Source organism: Panthera uncia, chromosome D2 (genome assembly GCF_023721935.1).
Source record: "Panthera uncia isolate 11264 chromosome D2, Puncia_PCG_1.0, whole genome shotgun sequence".
Classification (NCBI taxonomy): domain Eukaryota; kingdom Metazoa; phylum Chordata; class Mammalia; order Carnivora; family Felidae; genus Panthera; species Panthera uncia.
The window spans coordinates 46,166,909-46,174,098 of record NC_064818.1 but is presented as its reverse complement, the minus strand read 5'-3'; the positions used below and the strand labels follow the sequence as shown (position 1 = coordinate 46,174,098).

General features: G+C 39.2%; 1 protein-coding gene across 1 annotated transcript in view; it reads right to left on the bottom strand.

Moving 5' to 3' along the window:
• The window catches only part of MARCHF8 (membrane associated ring-CH-type finger 8), a 122,635-nt gene extending 115,659 nt beyond the window's left edge, over positions 1–6,976 (bottom strand). Inside the window, 1 exon segment of the mRNA XM_049646378.1 lies at positions 6,601–6,976. The gene's annotated coding sequence lies outside the window, so the exon portion shown is untranslated.
• Positions 6,977–7,190: the final 214 nt, after the last annotated feature.

Here is a 7,190-nt window from a genome sequence, read left to right as displayed (position 1 = left end):
AAATAAAATAAAATAAAATAAAATAAAATAAAATAAAATAAAATAAAAATTTCAAAACCCACTGTGAATTCCTTACCCATACAGTCAAACAATCTTTCTTCAACTGAAATTCAGAAATATTCAAAGGAAAAGAAAAAAAGTCTTCTTCAACCTCCTTTCATATGGTTTCAGTAAAATGAGGCTGCTTCTAGGGAACTCAAGTTTGCCTCAATAACTATTTTTTGAGTGCTTTTCTAAAGCCATAAATAATAAAACAAATCTGCCTAAAATATATTAATACCATCCATAATTTTTATAAAATGGTTACCAGAAGATCATGACAATATGAGAAATACTCTGTACTGATATATGGTTTGGAAGTGCCCTGTCCTAGTTGATAAAGATTATTAATTTATCACATAGGATTACAAAGTTTGGGAATTATAATAAAACAAGAAAACTATAATAAAACAAATTTAAACTATTCTAAGCATAAATTCCTCCCCCCCAATAATTTAGAGGATATCTCAAGAAATGTATTACCCTTGGGGCGCCTGGGTGGCTCAGTCGGTTAAGTGACTTCAGCTCAGGTCGTGATTTCGCAGTCTGTGAGTTCAAGCCCTGCGTCAGGCTCTGTGCTGACAGCTCAGAACCTGGAGCCTGCTTCGGATTCTGTGTCTCCCTCTCTGTCTGCCCCTCCCCTGCTTGCTCTCTATCTCTGTCTCTCTCTCTCTCAAAAAATAATAAACATTAAAAAAATTTTTTTTAAGAAATGTACTAATTACTCTTAGTCACAAGTTGTGGTTAACAAAATGATGATAAAAGAGTCCATTATAGTTTATTAATTTAACCATCACAGCTTTCCACAACACCAAAATGAAAGGCAACACATAATGCAAAATCACTGCCCACGTATTATTTATTGTGCACAAAACAAAGTACCCCAAAACTCATTTAAAACAATAAACATTTACTATCTAACAATTAGTCTGGGTCAGGAATTTAGACAGCTTAGCTCATCGTTTGCATGAGGCTGCAGTCAAAACTGCTGGGTAGTGGAGCAACTTCTTACTAGACATGTCTGGAGGCAAGGGAAACAAAAGCAAAAATGAACTATTGGGACTTCATCAAGATAAAAAGCTTCTGCACAGCGAAGGAAACAATCAACAAAACGAAAACAAAACAAAACAAAAGGGCAACCTACAGAATGGGAGAAGATATTTGCAAATGCCATATCAGATAAAGGGTTAGTATCCAAAATCTATAAAGAACTTACCAAACTTAACACCCAAAAAATAGATAATCCAGTTAAGAAAGGGGCAGAAGACATAAACAGACATTTCTCCAAAGACATACACATGACTGACACATGAAAAAATGTTCAACATCATCATCAGGAAAATACAAATCAAAACCACAATGAGATACCATCTCACACCTGTCAAAATGGCTAAAATTAACAACTCAGCAGACAACAGATGTTGGCAAGGATGCGGAGAAAGGGGAACCCTCTTGCACTGTTGGTGGGAATGCAAACTGATGTAGCTACTCTGGAAGTCTGGAGGTTCCTCAGAAAGTTACCACCTAGCAATTGCACTACCAGGTATTTATCCAAAGGATATAAAAAGACTGATTTGAAGAGGCATATGCACCCCAATGTTTATAGCAGCACTATCAACAATAGCCAAATTATGGAAAGAGCCCAAATGTCCATCAATTGATAAGTATATATATATATATATATATACACAATATTACTCAGCCATCAAAAAGAATGAGATCTTGCCATTTGCAATCAGATGGGATGGAACTAGAGTGTATTATGTTAAGTGAAAGAAGTCAGAGAAAGACAAATGCCATATTATTTCACTCATATGTAGAATTTAAGAAACAAAAGAGATGACCACAAGGAAAGGGAAGGAAAAACAAAATAAAACAAAAATAGAGAGGGAGGCAAACCATAAGAGACTCTTAACTATAGAGAACTGAGGGTTGCTTGAGGGTTGTGGGTGGGAGTATGGGCTAAATGAGTGATGGGCATTAAGGAGGGCACTTGGGATGAGCACTGGGGATGATTCGTAGGGGGTGGATCACTAAATTCTACTCGTGAAACCAATACTACACTATATGTTAACTTGAATTTAAAGAAAATCTTGGAAAGAAAAAAAAATGTTGGCCAGGCTATAGGATCATCTGAAGGCTTGGCTCTATATAAAAGGAAGGAAGGAGGAATTTGCTTCTAAGTTCATGTGGCTGTGGCCAAGCCTTGAGCCTTTATTGCATGGGCCTTAGGGCTGTTCACAACATGGCAACCTTTTTTGTGTTTTATTTCAATATCTTTCTTTCCACCAATGACTTTTTTAGGTGTACAATTCAACGGCTTTTAGCATACTCACAGAATTGTGCAACCACCACCACAATCAATTTTAGGACATTGATCATCATAAAAGAAATCCATTATGCAGCAAATCTTCCCTCTTCCCCCACCCCAAATGCCCAGATCTGGGCAATCACCAATCTATTTTCTGACTCTATAGATTTGTGTATTCTGGACATTTCATATAAACATAGCCATAAAATAACGTGGCCTTTTGTGACTGGCTTTTATTATTTAGCATAATGTCTTCAAAGTTTATCTATGTTGTAGCACGAATCTGTACTTCGTTTCTTTTAATGGTTGAGTAACATTCCACTGTATGTATAAACCACCATTTATTTATCCATTTATCAACTGGTATACATTTAAGTTACTTTTATTTTTGGCTACTATGCATACTGATACTGTAAACATGTGCATACAAGTTTTGGTGTAAATATATATTCTCATTTTTCTTTGGGTATAAACCTAGGAGTGGGGTTGCTATGTCATTTGCTATCCCTGTGTTCAGCTGTTTAAGGAACTACTGGACTGTTTCCCAAGGGAGCTACATCCCTTTCCATTCCCAATAACAGAGTATGAAGATTCCAGTCTCTCCACAATCTCTACAACACCTGTTATTATCTGTCTTTTAGATTATAGTCATCCCAGTGGGTACAACACAGTAATTTACTGTGATATTGATTTGCATTTCCTTGGTGGCTAATGAGATCAAGCTATTTTTCGGGTGCTTATTGGTCATTTGTATGCCGTGTCGGAAGAAATGTCTATTCAAATCCTTTGTTTTTAAATTGAGTTCTTCTTTTATTGTTGAGGTGTAAGACTTCCTTACACACTCCCATTAGAAATTTATTATTAGATATATGATTTGCTCATAGTAAACACTAGAGAGCATGTGGATAGGGTATCAGTAGGAACTCTCATACAATGAGGATAGGAAAGTAAAACAGCACAACTACAAGGGAAAGTAATTTGGCAATACTTGGAAAATTACAGAGGCCCATCCCCTACAAGCAACAATCCCAATCATAGGTGTTTACCTCAGCAAAACGCTTACACTTGGTAAAAACTAGCATGGGTGGAAACTTGGAGGAAAAAACATGAATGAAACATAGAAACCTCAGTGGAAAAGACGCAGAAAAAAATCCACATACTACAATGCCATTTATATAAAGTTCAAAAACATTCAAAAGTAAACGTTCTGGGGGGTGTATACACATAAAATAAGTTTATGAAGAAAAGCAAAGAAATGGTAGAATTCAGTCTGGTGGTTACTTCCAAAGGGATGGAAGGGGAGGTGTCTAATCAGGAAAAGGCACACAGTTTCAATGGTATTGATAATATTCCATTTTTTGAGCTTTGTATATGCAAATTACTTATTTCTGTATGTGTGACGTATTTCATAAACATTTTTTTCAGAGAGCTACACTAATATCTGAATATCTCTCTAATATAGATACACACTGAAGAAGTTTCATCCCAATATACTTCATGCAGATGAGGAGTATCGTAGTGAACCAAAAACCACATATAAACAAGATCATCAATTATTTTTAATCCAATGAAGTGTATGCTTTGTAGAACAGAAAAGATGGATTCTCTGCCTTTTCCTGCTTCTCCCTTTCTGTCAGCCTGCCTTCCTGATCCCACCTTTACCACAGCAATCTGGATTAAATACCATCTCCTCTAGGAGGTTCTGCCATTCAATCCATCAGCCTGATGCGTGCACATCCTCCTCTCAATTTCCATAGTATTTGTATCACTTCAAGGCCCTCATCACATTATCCCTGGAATGTATGTGATTTAACTCCTCTGTCAAAGATAAGTACCTGAAGATTCAGAACACTGATTACATCAGTCTGCTCATAGAAGGCACTCAGTTTTTTGTTGACTATTGAACGAATGAATGAATGAATCTGAAAATTCAGGAATTTCAAGATGAGGTGAGTAAAGATCTGGCCTAGTCTTCTTTAAAATTCTCAAAAACTGAGGAATTAAATAATTATACTCCTTGAAAAAGAATTTCAACATTGAAACTCTTCAAAATATAGCAAAGATAAGATTAACAATGGTCGGTTAAAATATAAAATGTTTATAGTGCATATACTGATTAACATTCCATAATCACAGAGGGCCAAATCAGAGGCGTAAGAACTTCCTGAATAGTCCACTGCCTTAGACCATGTCTTGAAGTCAATCATGTAACTGGAGAACAGGTAGAGTTCTATCTTTTATAGAAAAAAAAAATAGTGCATGCTATTTCATGACCTAAATTTGTTACTTTTAGAAATTTTGACAACTTTTTTTTTTTTTTTGCTTTCAGATATTTAAATTGTTTCCTACAAAAAGTATAAACCTAAACATTATGTGCTTACGGCAGAAAAGGGACATACATGGGGTGGGGGGAGCTTGGGGGGGGATGGAGACCACAAGTGAAACAGCTGTTTCTCAAAAACTAGGCACTACTGCTGATAACAAATAGGGAGTCTTAACTGGTTGAATCAATTCATTTCTGTCTATGTATCTATAATTCCTTCCTGGAGCTAAGTTAAAGAAGACAAAAAATGTTGGAAGGAGGGCTGCCGCCAGATTTAGCAAATAAAAATGCAGTAAGCCCAGTTAAACTTGAACTTCAAATAAACAATTTTTTTTTTAGTAACGCATGCCTTATGAAATATTTATACTAAAAACTTATTCACTGTTAATCTGAAATTAAAATTTAAACTAGGTTAGCTGTATTTCATCTGGCAACCCTAATTGAAGCCAAAAAAAATGGAGCAGTAATCAATCCAATTTCCTCACTTTGTGATAGAAACTGAGCCCCGATGGAAAGAAGTAACCTACCTAGACCTACACCAAAGATCAAGGAAGTAGGTCTACTTTGAAAAGAGAAAACAGGGGCGCCTGTGTGGCTCAGTCCGTTAAGCGTCCGACTTCAGCTCAGGTCACGATCTCACTGTCCGTGAGTTCGAGCCCCGCGTCGGGCTCTGTGCTGACTGCTCAGAACCTGGAGCCTGTTTCAGATTCTGTGTCTCCCTCTCTCTCTGACCCTCCCCGTTCATGCTCTGTCTCTCCCTGTCTCAAAAATAAATAAAACATTAAAAAAAAATTAAAAAAAAAAAAGAAAAGAGAAAACATATTCTGCTAGGTCACCTTGGGTTCCATTCATAGTCCATTCAACCTCCAATCTTGCTCACTTCACAGAAGCACCAAGTGTACAACTTGTAAAAGTTTATGGTTTTCCTCTTTCAATATAAAACTTCAAGTTTCAGTAAATCTCTCATCAATCCCAGTCCTTGAAAACAACAATCCAAAAAAGTAAGCATTTCTCTTAAACAAAATCATCCTTATAATTTTTGGTCTACCGACCACCCCTTCATATTCTGTTTATATGTTCACGCACCATATGAAACATGACCTCCTTTTCTCCTAAACTCAGTTCTCTCAAAATCCAAAATTCTCTTGCTCCAGGGTTTCAAAATTTGTAATACATTCATATCATTCCATGACTCTACGATTGTAAGTCATGTACCCTCTCAACTTTTGTATTTTTCAGAGGTAATGTCCTAATCCATTCAGTTGGGTCTAAAAAAAAAAGTCTTGGAAAAAAAAAAAAAAAAGCCTTCCGCGCCCATTCTACACCTGAGCAACAACGAGCAATGCGCATAAGGTCTCACTATTATAAACACACACTTACTTGCCTTGGGCCTGGAATGCAAGAAAAGATGGAAAAGGAAACGTCCATTGGAAATTTGGGAGGGCCTTTCCCAAATCTATATGAGGAATATACTAAATTGTCTCTCTAATTGCATGACATACAGTCGAACAAAATCGAAGGAAAAATAATAGAAAACTCCACATAAGCAAAAGATCCATCCAGAGCCTATCAAATTAACACTCAAAACATTTCCCCAACAGTATACCAATGCTTCTCAGCCTGTGATCCCTGGGGGCCCTTAGAGGTGGTGCAGTGGAACAGGAAGACAGCGAGGCAGAAAAAAAGGTTTCGTTTTTATCTTTTTTTTTTTTTTTTTTTTTAACTAACTGGGCTTCCAGAAGAGGTTCAAAAAAGGGTTTGTTGCATCAAAAACGCCTGAAAAGAAACGCAGTAACATAAACCATTACGACTTTGTCTAGTAAGTTTTCTATTAAAAACTTCACCCAGGTGAGTAAGAATCCAAATCGTGTCAGGTGGAAAATTTAAAGACAAACAGGAACTCAGCAATTAAAAGACAAATATCTACCTAAGTGTTCCCTCTGGCAGCTTCCAAAGTATGCGGGTGTCTCGAGATCACACACGTCAGAAGTGGCAGGTCCTCACAGATCATCTAGTCCAGACATTCATTACAGATGTGGAAACTCAGGCCAGGGCGAGGGCTGAGGCTGACTTGGCCAAGGTCTCACAGCCCGCAAGGGCCAGGCCAGGCTTCAACTGGGACTCCACGCTGGCAGCCCAGGGTCCTCAGCGCCCCCACGGATCCTGCGGCCCTCGGTTCGGCGCGGCCCGGAGAGTAGCCTCGGGCAGCCTCGAGCAGCCGGGGCGGAAGGGCCCACAGCCCGGGGTCGCTGCCACTTTTCGGCCGGCTCCGCGCCGAGGCCGCGACCCAGAGCCGTGCAGAGCTCGGGCCTCGGCGGCCGCCTCTGCCCAACCCACCTGTCGTGGACGGCACCGCCGGCAGCCACACCCCCTGCCGGGGTCCGGGGCTCGGCCGGCCTCGTCGGCGGCGGGCAGCAGCGACTGCGCGCGGCGTAAGGTACGCCCGTCCCAAGGCCGCAAGGGTTACCTCAGGTGGGCGCTGAGCTCGCGGCTGGGCCGCCCCGCCTCGCCTGAAGC